Genomic DNA, 18545 nt, shown 5'->3' on the forward strand with positions numbered 1-18545 from the left:
GCCAGTGTGCATCTGAGGCTATTTCCTTTTCACCGGAGCCCTCAATGAGCTCCCAAATATCGCTTTGCAAATTCCACGAGAACAGTCTTCGCGAAGGGCTTCAGGAGGAGAAAGCTGCAATTCTGTGAGATGAATTCACAGATCACAAAGAAGTTTCTCAGAAAGCTTCCCTCTCCTTTGTAACGGAGGATATTTCCTTTGGCCCCGTAGTCCTCAAAGGGGTCTGAAATATCAGTTTCCAGATTCCACAGAAACAGGGGTAGCCAACGGCTCCATGAAGCACAGGTGTAATTCAGTGAGTTGAAGTCACACATCACAAAGCAGTTTCTCAGAAAGCTTCTATATTTTTGTTTTCGAGCTGAGGTTATTTGTGGTCTCGGAGCTCCACTGTGTGTCTTAGAGCAGGTTCTGCGAAAACACTGTTAGCAAGCTTCTCCATGGAAACAATGATAGAACTCTGTGAGCCGAATTCACCCACAGCAAAGGAGTTTCTGAGGAGAAACTCCTTTGAGTTTCTGAGGAGAATCCTCCCTGCGGATTTGTCTGAGTCTCGAGATTTCACGATTCACCATGGGATTCAACGCTATCCAAGATATCACTCGTGAGAGTCTACAAACACAGTGCTAGCAAACTCCTCCAGGAAGGAGTGGTGTAACCCTGTGAAATGAATTCACACATCACGAAGCAGTTTCTCAGAGAGCTTCCTTCCGGTTTTTCTCGGAGGATAGTTCCTGTCCCCCTATACTCTTCAAGCCCATCCGAAATTATGAGTTCTCAGAATCCACAAAAACCGTGCTAGGAAACGGCTCCAAGACCCAGTGATGCAACTCCGGGAGCTGAAGTCTCGTATCTGAAAGCAATTCCCGAGGAAGCTTCTTTCATTTCTTATCTGAGGATATTTCCTTTGTCACCGTAAGCTGCATAGCGCTGAGAAGTATCTCGTCGCAAACTTCAAGAAAACGAGGTGCTGGCAAACTGATCACTGAAGAGAAAAGTGTAACTCCGTGAGGCGCATTCACACACCGCAAGGCAGTTTCTCAGAAAGCTTCTTTCCGGTTCTTATCTGAGGATATTTTCTGTTCCCCGTAGCCCACAATGAGCTCCCAAAGATCACTTTGCAGAATCCACGGCAACGGTGTTAGCAAACCGCTACGAGAAGGTAAAGGTGAATCTCTGTGTGGTGGATTCAACATCACAGAGCAATTTCTGAGACAGCTTCTTTCTAGTTATTATCGGAGGATGTCTCCGTGTTCACCATGGGCCTCAATGCGCCCCCAAATATCACTTTGCAGATTCCACGGAAACAGTGTTAGCGAACGGCTTCCTGAAGACTCGGTTGTAACTCTGTGTGATGAATTCACGTATCACAGAGAAGTTTCTCACGCAGCTTCGCTCACGTTTTGCATCGAGGGTATTTCAGCGTAGGCCTGAATTCGAACCAAAGTAGCCCTCCTCAGGTTCCTCAAAGACCGTGTTAAATGACTCTTCCATGAAAGGGGCGTGTAACTCTGTGAGATGAATTCTCACATCACAATCCAGTTTCTAAGACAGCTTCTTTCTCATTTTATCTGAGGATATGTCCTCTGTAAGCTTCATTGCGCTAAGAAATATGCCATGGCAGATTTCAGGAAAACTGTGTTAGCAAGTTGATCACTGAAGAGAAAACTGTAACTCCGTGAGTTGCATTCACACATCCCGACGCCGTTTCTCAAAACACTTCTTTCCTGTTTTTGTCTGAGGACATTTCCCTTTTCACCATAGGCCTCAATGAGCTCCCAAATATCCCTTTGCGGAATCCATGAAAACAGTGTTAGCATACTGCTACAAGATGGTAAAGGTGACGCTCCGTGTGGGGAATTCAACATCACAAAGCAATGTCTGAGACGGCTTCTTTCTAGTTATCATCTGAGGACGTTTCCGTTTGCACCATGGGCCCCGAATGCGCCCCCAAATATCGCCTTGCAGATTCCAGGAAAACAGTGGTAGCAAACTGCTTCCTGAAGATTCAGCTGTAACTCTGTGTGTTGAATTCACGTAGCACAGAGAAGTGTCTCACAAAGCTTCTCTCACGTTTTTAATTGGGGATATGTCCTTCCTCAGCGTAGGCCTCAATTCCACCCAAAGTAGCCCTTCTCGGGTTCCTGAGAGACGGTGTTAAACGACTGCCCCACAAAACGCCGGTGTGACGCTGGGAGATGATTTCACACATCGCAAACCAGTTTCTAAGAAAGCTTCTTTTCATTTGATCTGAGGAGATTTCCTTTGTCCCCGTAAGCTTCATTGCGCTAAGAATCATCCCAAGGCAGATTTCAAGGAAACTGTGTGAGCAAACTGGTCACTGAAGAGAAAAGTGTCACTCTGGGAGTTGCATTCGCACATCGCAACGCAGTTTCTCAGAACGCTTCCTTCCAGTTTTTATCGGAGGCTATTTCCTTTTCCCCGTAGCCCTCAATGAGCTCCCCAATATCACTTTGCAGAATCCAGGAAAACAGTGCTAGCCAACTGCTACAAGAAGGGAAGCTGAATCTCTGTGTGGTGAATTGACACATCACAAAGCAATTTCGGAGACAGCTTCTTTCTCGTCACGACCTGAGGATGTTTCCGTTTTCACCGTGGGCCCTCAGTGCGCTCCCAGATAGCACTATGCAGATTCCACGGAAACGGTGTTAGCAAACTGCTTCGTGAAGACTAAGTGGGAACTCTGTGAGATGAATTCACGTTTCACTGAGAAGTTTCTCACAAAGCCTCTTTCCAGTTTTCATTTCACGATAGTTCCTTGGTCACCATGAGCTTCATTGCGCTGAGAAATAGCCCAGTGCAGATTGCAATCAAACAGTGTTAGCAAACGGGTCAGTGAAAAGGTGCGTGGAAGTCTAGGAGTCGCATTCACATGTCACAATGCAGTTTCTCCGAAGGCTTCTTTCCAGTTTGTATCTGAGGACGTTTCTCTTTTCACCATATCCCTCCGTGGGCTCCCAAGAGTGGTGTAAGCCTTTGAAATGAACTCACACGTCACAAAGCTGTTTCTCAGAAAGCTGCACTCCGGTTTTTCTCGGAGGATATTCCCTTTCTCCCCACACTCTCCAAACCCATCCGAAATATCGGTTCTCAGAATCCCCAAAAACAGCGCTGGGGAACGGCTCCAAGAAACAGTGATGTAACTCGGTCAGATGAAGTCACGTATCTGAAAGCAATTTCTGAGGAAGCTTCTGTCATTTTTATCTGAGGATACTTCCTTTGTCACGGTAAGCTGCGTAGCTCCAAGAAGTCTCCCATTGCGGATTTCAAGGAAACGGTCTTGTCAAACTCATCACTGAAGAGAAAAGTGTAACTCTGTGAGGTGCACTCACACAGCGCAATGCAGTTTCTCACAAAGCTTCTTGCCAGTGTGCATCTGAGGCTATTTCCTTTTCACCGGAGCCCTCAATGAGCTCCCAAATATTGCTTTGCAAATTCCACGAGAACAGTCTTCGCGAAGGGCTTCAGGAGGAGAAAGCTGCAATTCTGTGAGATGAATTCACAGATCACAAAGAAGTTTCTCAGAAAGCTTCCCTCTCCTTTGTAACGGAGGATATTTCCTTTGGCCCCGTAGTCCTCAAAGGGGTCTGAAATATCAGTTTCCAGATTCCACAGAAACAGGGGTAGCCAACGGCTCCATGAAGCACAGGTGTAATTCAGTGAGTTGAAGTCACACATCACAAAGCAGTTTCTCAGAAAGCTTCTATATTTTTGTTTTCGAGCTGAGGTTATTTGTGGTCTCGGAGCTCCACTGTGTGTCTTAGAGCAGGTTCTGCGAAAACACTGTTAGCAAGCTTCTCCATGGAAACAATGATAGAACTCTGTGAGCCGAATTCACCCACAGCAAAGGAGTTTCTGAGGAGAAACTCCTTTGAGTTTCTGAGGAGAATCCTCCCTGCGGATTTGTCTGAGTCTCGAGATTTCACGATTCACCATGGGATTCAACGCTATCCAAGATATCACTCGTGAGATTCTACACACACAGTGCTAGCAAACTCCTCCAGGAAGGAGTGGTGTAACCCTGTGAAATGAATTCACACATCACGAAGCAGTTTCTCAGAGAGCTTCCTTCCGGTTTTTCTCGGAGGATAGTTCCTGTCCCCCTATACTCTTCAAGCCCATCCGAAATTGTGAGTTCTCAGAATCCACAAAAACCGTGCTAGGAAACGGCTCCAAGACCCAGTGATGCAACTCCGGGAGCTGAAGTCTCGTATCTGAAAGCAATTCCCGAGGAAGCTTCTTTCATTTCTTATCTGAGGATATTTCCTTTGTCACCGTAAGCTGCATAGCGCTGAGAAGTATCTCGTCGCAAACTTCAAGAAAACGAGGTGCTGGCAAACTGATCACTGAAGAGAAAAGTGTAACTCCGTGAGGCGCATTCACACACCGCAAGGCAGTTTCTCAGAAAGCTTCTTTCCGGTTCTTATCTGAGGATATTTTCTGTTCCCCGTAGCCCACAATGAGCTCCCAAAGATCACTTTGCAGAATCCACGGCAACGGTGTTAGCAAACCGCTACGAGAAGGTAAAGGTGAATCTCTGTGTGGTGGATTCAACATCACAGAGCAATTTCTGAGACAGCTTCTTTCTAGTTATTATCGGAGGATGTCTCCGTGTTCACAATGGGCCTCAATGCGCCCGCAAATATCACTTTGCAGATTCCACGGAAACAGTGTTAGCGAACGGCTTCCTGAAGACTCGGTTGTAACTCTGTGTGATGAATTCACGTATCACAGAGAAGTTTCTCACGCAGCTTCGCTCACGTTTTGCATCGAGGGTATTTCAGCGTAGGCCTGAATTCGAACCAATGTAGCCCTCCTCAGGTTCCTCAAAGACCGTGTTAAATGACTCTTCCATGAAAGGGGCGTGTAACTCTGTGAGATGAATTCTCACATCACAATCCAGTTTCTAAGACAGCTTCTTTCTCATTTTATCTGAGGATATGTCCTCTGTAAGCTTCATTGCGCTAAGAAATATGCCATGGCAGATTTCAGGAAAACTGTGTTAGCAAGTTGATCACTGAAGAGAAAACTGTAACTCCGTGAGTTGCATTCACACATCCCGACGCCGTTTCTCAAAACACTTCTTTCCTGTTTTTGTCTGAGGACATTTCCCTTTTCACCATAGGCCTCAATGAGCTCCCAAATATCCCTTTGCGGAATCCATGAAAACAGTGTTAGCATACTGCTACAAGATGGTAAAGGTGACGCTCCGTGTGGGGAATTCAACATCACAAAGCAATGTCTGAGACGGCTTCTTTCTAGTTATCATCTGAGGACGTTTCCGTTTGCACCATGGGCCCTGAATGCGCCCCCAAATATCGCCTTGCAGATTCCAGGAAAACAGTGGTAGCAAACTGCTTCCTGAAGATTCAGCTGTAACTCTGTGTGTTGAATTCACGTAGCACAGAGAAGTGTCTCACAAAGCTTCTCTCACGTTTTTAATTGGGGATATGTCCTTCCTCAGCGTAGGCCTCAATTCCATCCAAAGTAGCCCTTCTCGGGTTCCTGAGAGACAGTGTTAAACGACTGCCCCACGAAACGCCGGTGTGACGCTGGGAGATGATTTCACACATCGCAAACCAGTTTCTAAGAAAGCTTCTTTTCATTTGATCTGAGGAGATTTCCTTTGTCCCCGTAAGCTTCATTGCGCTAAGAAGCATCCCAAGGCAGATTTCAAGGAAACTGTGTGAGCAAACTGGTCACTGAAGAGAAAAGTGTCACTCTGGGAGTTGCATTCGCACATCGCAACGCAGTTTCTCAGAACGCTTCCTTCCAGTTTTTATCGGAGGCTATTTCCTTTTCCCCGTAGCCCTCAATGAGCTCCCAAATATCACTTTGCGGAATCCAGGAAAACAGTGCTAGCCAACTGCTACAAGAAGGGAAGGTGAATCTCTGTGTGGTGAATTGACACATCACAAAGCAATTTCGGAGACAGCTTCTTTCTCGTCACGACCTGAGGATGTTTCCGTTTTCACCGTGGGCCCTCAGTGCGCTCCCAGATAGCACTATGCAGATTCCACGGAAACGGTGTTAGCAAACTGCTTCGTGAAGACTAAGTGGGAACTCTGTGAGATGAATTCACGTTTCACTGAGAAGTTTCTCACAAAGCCTCTTTCCAGTTTTCATTTCACGATAGTTCCTTGGTCACCATGAGCTTCATTGCGCTGAGAAATAGCCCAGTGCAGATTGCAATCAAACAGTGTTAGCAAACGGGTCAGTGAAAAGGTGCGTGGAAGTCTAGGAGTCGCATTCACATGTCACAATGCCGTTTCTCCGAAGGCTTCTTTCCAGTTTGTATCTGAGGACGTTTCTCTTTTCACCATATCCCTCCGTGGGCTCCCAAGAGTGGTGTAAGCCTTTGAAATGAACTCACACGTCACAAAGCTGTTTCTCAGAAAGCTGCACTCCGGTTTTTCTCGGAGGATATTCCCTTTCTCCCCACACTCTCCAAACCCATCCGAAATATCGGTTCTCAGAATCCACAAAAACAGCGCTGGGGAACGGCTCCAAGAAACAGTGATGTAACTCGGTCAGATGAAGTCACGTATCTGAAAGCAATTTCTGAGGAAGCTTCTGTCATTTTTATCTGAGGATACTTCCTTTGTCACGGTAAGCTGCGTAGCTCCAAGAAGTCTCCCATTGCGGATTTCAAGGAAACGGTCTTGTCAAACTCATCACTGAAGAGCAAAGTGTAACTCTGTGAGGTGCACTCACACAGCGCAATGCAGTTTCTCACAAAGCTTCTTGCCAGTGTGCATCTGAGGCTATTTCCTTTTCACCGGAGCCCTCAATGAGCTCCCAAATATCGCTTTGCAAATTCCACGAGAACAGTCTTCGCGAAGGGCTTCAGGAGGAGAAAGCTGCAATTCTGTGAGATGAATTCACAGATCACAAAGAAGTTTCTCAGAAAGCTTCCCTCTCCTTTGTAACGGAGGATATTTCCTTTGGCCCCGTAGTCCTCAAAGGGGTCTGAAATATCAGTTTCCAGATTCCACAGAAACAGGGGTAGCCAACGGCTCCATGAAGCACAGGTGTAATTCAGTGAGTTGAAGTCACACATCACAAAGCAGTTTCTCAGAAAGCTTCTATATTTTTGTTTTCGAGCTGAGGTTATTTGTGGTCTCGGAGCTCCACTGTGTGTCTTAGAGCAGGTTCTGCGAAAACACTGTTAGCAAGCTTCTCCATGGAAACAATGATAGAACTCTGTGAGCCGAATTCACCCACAGCAAAGGAGTTTCTGAGGAGAATCCTCCCTGCGGATTTGTCTGAGTCTCGAGATTTCACGATTCACAATGGGATTCAACGCTATCCAAGATATCACTCGTGAGATTCTACACACACAGTGCTTGCAAACTCCTCCAGGAAGGAGTGGTGTAACCCTGTGAAATGAATTCACACATCACGAAGCAGTTTCTCAAAGAGCTTCCTTCCGGTTTTTCTCGGAGGATAGTTCCTGTCCCCCTATACTCTTCAAGCCCATCCGAAATTATGAGTTCTCAGAATCCACAAAAACCGTGCTAGGAAACGGCTCCAAGACCCAGTGATGCAACTCCGGGAGCTGAAGTCTCGTATCTGAAAGCAATTCCCGAGGAAGCTTCTTTCATTTCTTATCTGAGGATATTTCCTTTGTCACCGTAAGCTGCATAGCGCTGAGAAGTATCTCGTCGCAAACTTCAAGAAAACGAGGTGCTGGCAAACTGATCACTGAAGAGAAAAGTGTAACTCCGTGATGCGCATTCACACACCGCAAGGCAGTTTCTCAGAAAGCTTCTTTCCGGTTCTTATCTGAGGATATTTTCTGTTCCCCGTAGCCCACAATGAGCTCCCAAAGATCACTTTGCAGAATCCACGGCAACGGTGTTAGCAAACCGCTACGAGAAGGTAAAGGTGAATCTCTGTGTGGTGGATTCAACATCACAGAGCAATTTCTGAGACAGCTTCTTTCTAGTTATTATCGGAGGATGTCTCCGTGTTCACCATGGGCCTCAATGCGCCCCCAAATATCACTTTGCAGATTCCACGGAAACAGTGTTAGCGAACGGCTTCCTGAAGACTCGGTTGTAACTCTGTGTGATGAATTCACGTATCACAGAGAAGTTTCTCACGCAGCTTCGCTCACGTTTTGCATCGAGGGTATTTCAGCGTAGGCCTGAATTCGAACCAAAGTAGCCCTCCTCAGGTTCCTCAAAGACCGTGTTAAATGACTCTTCCATGAAAGGGGCGTGTAACTCTGTGAGATGAATTCTCACATCACAATCCAGTTTCTAAGACAGCTTCTTTCTCATTTTATCTGAGGATATGTCCTCTGTAAGCTTCATTGCGCTAAGAAATATGCCATGGCAGATTTCAGGAAAACTGTGTTAGCAAGTTGATCACTGAAGAGAAAACTGTAACTCCGTGAATTGCATTCACACATCCCGACGCCGTTTCTCAAAACACTTCTTTCCTGTTTTTGTCTGAGGACATTTCCCTTTTCACCATAGGCCTCAATGAGCTCCCAAATATCCCTTTGCGGAATCCATGAAAACAGTGTTAGCATACTGCTACAAGATGGTAAAGGTGACGCTCCGTGTGGGGAATTCAACATCACAAAGCAATGTCTGAGACGGCTTCTCTCTAGTTATCATCTGAGGACGTTTCCGTTTGCACCATGGGCCCTGAATGCGCCCCCAAATATCGCCTTGCAGATTCCAGGAAAACAGTGGTAGCAAACTGCTTCCTGAAGATTCAGCTGTAACTCTGTGTGTTGAATTCACGTAGCACAGAGAAGTGTCTCACAAAGCTTCTCTCACGTTTTTAATTGGGGATATGTCCTTCCTCAGCGTAGGCCTCAATTCCATCCAAAGTAGCCCTTCTCGGGTTCCTGAGAGACAGTGTTAAACGACTGCCCCACGAAACGCCGGTGTGACGCTGGGAGATGATTTCACACATCGCAAACCAGTTTCTAAGAAAGCTTCTTTTCATTTGATCTGAGGAGATTTCCTTTGTCCCCGTAAGCTTCATTGCGCTAAGAAGCATCCCAAGGCAGATTTCAAGGAAACTGTGTGAGCAAACTGGTCACTGAAGAGAAAAGTGTCACTCTGGGAGTTGCATTCGCACATCGCAACGCAGTTTCTCAGAACGCTTCCTTCCAGTTTTTATCGGAGGCTATTTCCTTTTCCCCGTAGCCCTCAATGAGCTCCCAAATATCACTTTGCGGAATCCAGGAAAACAGTGCTAGCCAACTGCTACAAGAAGGGAAGGTGAATCTCTGTGTGGTGAATTGACACATCACAAAGCAATTTCGGAGACAGCTTCTTTCTCGTCACGACCTGAGGATGTTTCCGTTTTCACCGTGGGCCCTCAGTGCGCTCCCAGATAGCACTATGCAGATTCCACGGAAACGGTGTTAGCAAACTGCTTCGTGAAGACTAAGTGGGAACTCTGTGAGATGAATTCACGTTTCACTGAGAAGTTTCTCACAAAGCCTCTTTCCAGTTTTCATTTCACGATAGTTCCTTGGTCACCATGAGCTTCATTGCGCTGAGAAATAGCCCAGTGCAGATTGCAATCAAACAGTGTTAGCAAACGGGTCAGTGAAAAGGTGCGTGGAAGTCTAGGAGTCGCATTCACATGTCACAATGCAGTTTCTCCGAAGGCTTCTTTCCAGTTTGTATCTGAGGACGTTTCTCTTTCCACCATATCCCTCCGTGGGCTCCCAAGAGTGGTGTAAGCCTTTGAAATGAACTCACACGTCACAAAGCTGTTTCTCAGAAAGCTGCACTCCGGTTTTTCTCGGAGGATATTCCCTTTCTCCCCACACTCTCCAAACCCATCCGAAATATCGGTTCTCAGAATCCACAAAAACAGCGCTGGGGAACGGCTCCAAGAAACAGTGATGTAACTCGGTCAGATGAAGTCACGTATCTGAAAGCAATTTCTGAGGAAGCTTCTGTCATTTTTATCTGAGGATACTTCCTTTGTCACGGTAAGCTGCGTAGCTCCAAGAAGTCTCCCATTGCGGATTTCAAGGAAACGGTCTTGTCAAACTCATCACTGAAGAGCAAAGTGTAACTCTGTGAGGTGCACTCACACAGCGCAATGCAGTTTCTCACAAAGCTTCTTGCCAGTGTGCATCTGAGGCTATTTCCTTTTCACCGGAGCCCTCAATGAGCTCCCAAATATCGCTTTGCAAATTCCACGAGAACAGTCTTCGCGAAGGGCTTCAGGAGGAGAAAGCTGCAATTCTGTGAGATGAATTCACAGATCACAAAGAAGTTTCTCAGAAAGCTTCCCTCTCCTTTGTAACGGAGGATATTTCCTTTGGCCCCGTAGTCCTCAAAGGGGTCTGAAATATCAGTTTCCAGATTCCACAGAAACAGGGGTAGCCAACGGCTCCATGAAGCACAGGTGTAATTCAGTGAGTTGAAGTCACACATCACAAAGCAGTTTCTCAGAAAGCTTCTATATTTTTGTTTTCGAGCTGAGGTTATTTGTGGTCTCGGAGCTCCACTGTGTGTCTTAGAGCAGGTTCTGCGAAAACACTGTTAGCAAGCTTCTCCATGGAAACAATGATAGAACTCTGTGAGCCGAATTCACCCACAGCAAAGGAGTTTCTGAGGAGAAACTCCTTTGAGTTTCTGAGGAGAATCCTCCCTGCGGATTTGTCTGAGTCTCGAGATTTCACGATTCACCATGGGATTCAACGCTATCCAAGATATCACTCGTGAGATTCTACACACACAGTGCTTGCAAACTCCTCCAGGAAGGAGTGGTGTAACCCTGTGAAATGAATTCACACATCACGAAGCAGTTTCTCAAAGAGCTTCCTTCCGGTTTTTCTCGGAGGATAGTTCCTGTCCCCCTATACTCTTCAAGCCCATCCGAAATTATGAGTTCTCAGAATCCACAAAAACCGTGCTAGGAAACGGCTCCAAGACCCAGTGATGCAACTCCGGGAGCTGAAGTCTCGTATCTGAAAGCAATTCCCGAGGAAGCTTCTTTCATTTCTTATCTGAGGATATTTCCTTTGTCACCGTAAGCTGCATAGCGCTGAGAAGTATCTCGTCGCAAACTTCAAGAAAACGAGGTGCTGGCAAACTGATCACTGAAGAGAAAAGTGTAACTCCGTGATGCGCATTCACACACCGCAAGGCAGTTTCTCAGAAAGCTTCTTTCCGGTTCTTATCTGAGGATATTTTCTGTTCCCCGTAGCCCACAATGAGCTCCCAAAGATCACTTTGCAGAATCCACGGCAACGGTGTTAGCAAACCGCTACGAGAAGGTAAAGGTGAATCTCTGTGTGGTGGATTCAACATCACAGAGCAATTTCTGAGACAGCTTCTTTCTAGTTATTATCGGAGGATGTCTCCGTGTTCACCATGGGCCTCAATGCGCCCCCAAATATCACTTTGCAGATTCCACGGAAACAGTGTTAGCGAACGGCTTCCTGAAGACTCGGTTGTAACTCTGTGTGATGAATTCACGTATCACAGAGAAGTTTCTCACGCAGCTTCGCTCACGTTTTGCATCGAGGGTATTTCAGCGTAGGCCTGAATTCGAACCAAAGTAGCCCTCCTCAGGTTCCTCAAAGACCGTGTTAAATGACTCTTCCATGAAAGGGGCGTGTAACTCTGTGAGATGAATTCTCACATCACAATCCAGTTTCTAAGACAGCTTCTTTCTCATTTTATCTGAGGATATGTCCTCTGTAAGCTTCATTGCGCTAAGAAATATGCCATGGCAGATTTCAGGAAAACTGTGTTAGCAAGTTGATCACTGAAGAGAAAACTGTAACTCCGTGAGTTGCATTCACACATCCCGACGCCGTTTCTCAAAACACTTCTTTCCTGTTTTTGTCTGAGGACATTTCCCTTTTCACCATAGGCCTCAATGAGCTCCCAAATATCCCTTTGCGGAATCCATGAAAACAGTGTTAGCATACTGCTACAAGATGGTAAAGGTGACGCTCCGTGTGGGGAATTCAACATCACAAAGCAATGTCTGAGACGGCTTCTCTCTAGTTATCATCTGAGGACGTTTCCGTTTGCACCATGGGCCCTGAATGCGCCCCCAAATATCGCCTTGCAGATTCCAGGAAAACAGTGGTAGCAAACTGCTTCCTGAAGATTCAGCTGTAACTCTGTGTGTTGAATTCACGTAGCACAGAGAAGTGTCTCACAAAGCTTCTCTCACGTTTTTAATTGGGGATATGTCCTTCCTCAGCGTAGGCCTCAATTCCATCCAAAGTAGCCCTTCTCGGGTTCCTGAGAGACAGTGTTAAACGACTGCCCCACGAAACGCCGGTGTGACGCTGGGAGATGATTTCACACATCGCAAACCAGTTTCTAAGAAAGCTTCTTTTCATTTGATCTGAGGAGATTTCCTTTGTCCCCGTAAGCTTCATTGCGCTAAGAAGCATCCCAAGGCAGATTTCAAGGAAACTGTGTGAGCAAACTGGTCACTGAAGAGAAAAGTGTCACTCTGGGAGTTGCATTCGCACATCGCAACGCAGTTTCTCAGAACGCTTCCTTCCAGTTTTTATCGGAGGCTATTTCCTTTTCCCCGTAGCCCTCAATGAGCTCCCAAATATCACTTTGCGGAATCCAGGAAAACAGTGCTAGCCAACTGCTACAAGAAGGGAAGGTGAATCTCTGTGTGGTGAATTGACACATCACAAAGCAATTTCGGAGACAGCTTCTTTCTCGTCACGACCTGAGGATGTTTCCGTTTTCACCGTGGGCCCTCAGTGCGCTCCCAGATAGCACTATGCAGATTCCACGGAAACGGTGTTAGCAAACTGCTTCGTGAAGACTAAGTGGGAACTCTGTGAGATGAATTCACGTTTCACTGAGAAGTTTCTCACAAAGCCTCTTTCCAGTTTTCATTTCACGATAGTTCCTTGGTCACCATGAGCTTCATTGCGCTGAGAAATAGCCCAGTGCAGATTGCAATCAAACAGTGTTAGCAAACGGGTCAGTGAAAAGGTGCGTGGAAGTCTAGGAGTCGCATTCACATGTCACAATGCAGTTTCTCCGAAGGCTTCTTTCCAGTTTGTATCTGAGGACGTTTCTCTTTTCACCATATCCCTCCGTGGGCTCCCAAGAGTGGTGTAAGCCTTTGAAATGAACTCACACGTCACAAAGCTGTTTCTCAGAAAGCTGCACTCCGGTTTTTCTCGGAGGATATTCCCTTTCTCCCCACACTCTCCAAACCCATCCGAAATATCGGTTCTCAGAATCCACAAAAACAGCGCTGGGGAACGGCTCCAAGAAACAGTGATGTAACTCGGTCAGATGAAGTCACGTATCTGAAAGCAATTTCTGTGGAAGCTTCTGTCATTTTTATCTGAGGATACTTCCTTTGTCACGGTAAGCTGCGTAGCTCCAAGAAGTCTCCCATTGCGGATTTCAAGGAAACGGTCTTGTCAAACTCATCACTGAAGAGCAAAGTGTAACTCTGTGAGGTGCACTCACACAGCGCAATGCAGTTTCTCACAAAGCTTCTTGCCAGTGTGCATCTGAGGCTATTTCCTTTTCACCGGAGCCCTCAATGAGCTCCCAAATATCGCTTTGCAAATTCCACGAGAACAGTCTTCGCGAAGGGCTTCAGGAGGAGAAAGCTGCAATTCTGTGAGATGAATTCACAGATCACAAAGAAGTTTCTCAGAAAGCTTCCCTCTCCTTTGTAACGGAGGATATTTCCTTTGGCCCCGTAGTCCTCAAAGGGGTCTGAAATATCAGTTTCCAGATTCCACAGAAACAGGGGTAGCCAACGGCTCCATGAAGCACAGGTGTAATTCAGTGAGTTGAAGTCACACATCACAAAGCAGTTTCTCAGAAAGCTTCTATATTTTTGTTTTCGAGCTGAGGTTATTTGTGGTCTCGGAGCTCCACTGTGTGTCTTAGAGCAGGTTCTGCGAAAACACTGTTAGCAAGCTTCTCCATGGAAACAATGATAGAACTCTGTGAGCCGAATTCACCCACAGCAAAGGAGTTTCTGAGGAGAAACTCCTTTGAGTTTCTGAGGAGAATCCTCCCTGCGGATTTGTCTGAGTCTCGAGATTTCACGATTCACCATGGGATTCAACGCTATCCAAGATATCACTCGTGAGAGTCTACAAACACAGTGCTAGCAAACTCCTCCAGGAAGGAGTGGTGTAACCCTGTGAAATGAATTCACACATCACGAAGCAGTTTCTCAGAGAGCTTCCTTCCGGTTTTTCTCGGAGGATAGTTCCCGTCCCCCTATACTCTTCAAGCCCATCCGAAATTATGAGTTCTCAGAATCCACAAAAACCGTGCTAGGAAACGGCTCCAAGACCCAGTGATGCAACTCCGGGAGCTGAAGTCTCGTATCTGAAAGCAATTCCCGAGGAAGCTTCTTTCATTTCTTATCTGAGGATATTTCCTTTGTCACCGTAAGCTGCATAGCGCTGAGAAGTATCTCGTCGCAAACTTCAAGAAAACGAGGTGCTGGCAAACTGATCACTGAAGAGAAAAGTGTAACTCCGTGAGGCGCATTCACACACCGCAAGGCAGTTTCTCAGAAAGCTTCTTTCCGGTTCTTATCTGAGGATATTTTCTGTTCCCCGTAGCCCACAATGAGCTCCCAAAGATCACTTTGCAGAATCCACGGCAACGGTGTTAGCAAACCGCTACGAGAAGGTAAAGGTGAATCTCTGTGTGGTGGATTCAACATCACAGAGCAATTTCTGGGACAGCTTCTTTCTAGTTATTATCAGAGGATGTCTCCGTGTTCACCATGGGCCTCAATGCGCCCCCAAATATCACTTTGCAGATTCCACGGAAACAGTGTTAGCGAACGGCTTCCTGAAGACTCGGTTGTAACTCTGTGTGATGAATTCACGTATCACAGAGAAGTTTCTCACGCAGCTTCGCTCACGTTTTGCATCGAGGGTATTTCAGCGTAGGCCTGAATTCGAACCAAAGTAGCCCTCCTCAGGTTCCTCAAAGACCGTGTTAAATGACTCTTCCATGAAAGGGGCGTGTAACTCTGTGAGATGAATTCTCACATCACAATCCAGTTTCTAAGACAGCTTCTTTCTCATTTTATCTGAGGATATGTCCTCTGTAAGCTTCATTGCGCTAAGAAATATGCCATGGCAGATTTCAGGAAAACTGTGTTAGCAAGTTGATCACTGAAGAGAAAACTGTAACTCCGTGAGTTGCATTCACACATCCCGACGCCGTTTCTCAAAACACTTCTTTCCTGTTTTTGTCTGAGGACATTTCCCTTTTCACCATAGGCCTCAATGAGCTCCCAAATATCCCTTTGCGGAATCCATGAAAACAGTGTTAGCATACTGCTACAAGATGGTAAAGGTGACGCTCCGTGTGGGGAATTCAACATCACAAAGCAATGTCTGAGACGGCTTCTTTCTAGTTATCATCTGAGGACGTTTCCGTTTGCACCATGGGCCCTGAATGCGCCCCCAAATATCGCCTTGCAGATTCCAGGAAAACAGTGGTAGCAAACTGCTTCCTGAAGATTCAGCTGTAACTCTGTGTGTTGAATTCACGTAGCACAGAGAAGTGTCTCACAAAGCTTCTCTCACGTTTTTAATTGGGGATATGTCCTTCCTCAGCGTAGGCCTCAATTCCATCCAAAGTAGCCCTTCTCGGGTTCCTGAGAGACAGTGTTAAACGACTGCCCCACGAAACGCCGGTGTGACGCTGGGAGATGATTTCACACATCGCAAACCAGTTTCTAAGAAAGCTTCTTTTCATTTGATCTGAGGAGATTTCCTTTGTCCCCGTAAGCTTCATTGCGCTAAGAAGCATCCCAAGGCAGATTTCAAGGATACTGTGTGAGCAAACTGGTCACTGAAGAGAAAAGTGTCACTCTGGGAGTTGCATTCGCACATCGCAACGCAGTTTCTCAGAACGCTTCCTTCCAGTTTTTATCGGAGGCTATTTCCTTTTCCCCGTAGCCCTCAATGAGCTCCCAAATATCACTTTGCAGAATCCAGGAAAACAGTGCTAGCCAACTGCTACAAGAAGGGAAGGTGAATCTCTGTGTGGTGAATTGACACATCACAAAGCAATTTCGGAGACAGCTTCTTTCTCGTCACGACCTGAGGATGTTTCCGTTTTCACCGTGGGCCCTCAGTGCGCTCCCAGATAGCACTATGCAGATTCCACGGAAACGGTGTTAGCAAACTGCTTCGTGAAGACTAAGTGGGAACTCTGTGAGATGAATTCACGTTTCACTGAGAAGTTTCTCACAAAGCCTCTTTCAAGTTTTCATTTCACGATAGTTCCTTGGTCACCATGAGCTTCATTGCACTGAGAAATAGCCCAGTGCAGATTGCAATCAAACAGTGTTAGCAAACGGGTCAGTGAAAAGGTGCGTGGAAGTCTAGGAGTCGCCTTCACATGTCACAATGCAGTTTCTCCGAAGGCTTCTTTCCAGTTTGTATCTGAGGACGTTTCTCTTTTCACCATATCCCTCCGTGGGCTCCCAAGAGTGGTGTAAGCCTTTGAAATGAACTCACACGTCACAAAGCTGTTTCTCAGAAAGCTGCACTCCGGTTTTTCTCGGAGGATATTCCCTTTCTCCCCACACTCTCCAAACCCATCCGAAATATCGGTTCTCAGAATCCACAAAAACAGCGCTGGGGAACGGCTCCAAGAAACAGTGATGTAACTCGGTCAGATGAAGTCACGTATCTGAAAGCAATTTCTGAGGAAGCTTCTGTCATTTTTATCTGAGGATACTTCCTTTGTCACGGTGAGCTGCGTAGCTCCAAGAAGTCTCCCATTGCGGATTTCAAGGAAACGGTCTTGTCAAACTCATCACTGAAGAGCAAAGTGTAACTCTGTGAGGTGCACTCACACAGCGCAATGCAGTTTCTCACAAAGCTTCTTGCCAGTGTGCATCTGAGGCTATTTCCTTTTCACCGGAGCCCTCAATGAGCTCTCAAATATTGCTTTGCAAATTCCACGAGAACAGTCTTCGCGAAGGGCTTCAGGAGGAGAAAGCTGCAATTCTGTGAGATGAATTCACAGATCACAAAGAAGTTTCTCAGAAAGCTTCCCTCTCCTTTGTAACGGAGGATATTTCCTTTGGCCCCGTAGTCCTCAAAGGGGTCTGAAATATCAGTTTCCAGATTCCACAGAAACAGGGGTAGCCAACGGCTCCATGAAGCACAGGTGTAATTCAGTGAGTTGAAGTCACACATCACAAAGCAGTTTCTCAGAAAGCTTCTATATTTTTGTTTTCGAGCTGAGGTTATTTGTGGTCTCGGAGCTCCACTGTGTGTCTTAGAGCAGGTTCTGCGAAAACACTGTTAGCAAGCTTCTCCATGGAAACAATGATAGAACTCTGTGAGCCGAATTCACCCACAGCAAAGGAGTTTCTGAGGAGAATCCTCCCTGCGGATTTGTCTGAGTCTCGAGATTTCACGATTCACCATGGGATTCAACGCTATCCAAGATATCACTCGTGAGATTCTACAAACACAGTGCTAGCAAACTCCTCCAGGAAGGAGTGGTGTAACCCTGTGAAATGAATTCACACATCACGAAGCAGTTTCTCAGAGAGCTTCCTTCCGGTTTTTCTCGGAGGATAGTTCCTGTCCCCCTATACTCTTCAAGCCCATCCGAAATTATGAGTTCTCAGAATCCACAAAAACCGTGCTAGGAAACGGCTCCAAGACCCAGTGATGCAACTCCGGGAGCTGAAGTCTCGTATCTGAAAGCAATTCCCGAGGAAGCTTCTTTCATTTCTTATCTGAGGATATTTCCTTTGTCACCGTAAGCTGCATAGCGCTGAGAAGTATCTCGTCGCAAACTTCAAGAAAACGAGGTGCTGGCAAACTGATCACTGAAGAGAAAAGTGTAACTCCGTGAGGCGCATTCACACACCGCAAGGCAGTTTCTCAGAAAGCTTCTTTCCGGTTCTTATCTGAGGATATTTTCTGTTCCCCGTAGCCCACAATGAGCTCCCAAAGATCACTTTGCAGAATCCACGGCAACGGTGTTAGCAAACCGCTACGAGAAGGTAAAGGTGAATCTCTGTGTGGTGGATTCAACATCACAGAGCAATTTCTGAGACAGCTTCTTTCTAGTTATTATCGGAGGATGTCTCCGTGTTCACCATGGGCCTCAATGCGCCCCCAAATATCACTTTGCAGATTCCACGGAAACAGTGTTAGCGAACGGCTTCCTGAAGACTCGGTTGTAACTCTGTGTGATGAATTCACGTATCACAGAGAAGTTTCTCACGCAGCTTCGCTCACGTTTTGCATCGAGGGTATTTCAGCGTAGGCCTGAATTCGAACCAAAGTAGCCCTCCTCAGGTTCCTCAAAGACCGTGTTAAATGACTCTTCCATGAAAGGGGCGTGTAACTCTGTGAGATGAATTCTCACATCACAATCCAGTTTCTAAGACAGCTTCTTTCTCATTTTATCTGAGGATATGTCCTCTGTAAGCTTCATTGCGCTAAGAAATATGCCATGGCAGATTTCAGGAAAACTGTGTTAGCAAGTTGATCACTGAAGAGAAAACTGTAACTCCGTGAGTTG

The sequence above is a fragment of the Macaca nemestrina genome, chromosome Y, assembly GCF_043159975.1.
Source record: "Macaca nemestrina isolate mMacNem1 chromosome Y, mMacNem.hap1, whole genome shotgun sequence".
NCBI lineage: Eukaryota > Metazoa > Chordata > Mammalia > Primates > Cercopithecidae > Macaca > Macaca nemestrina.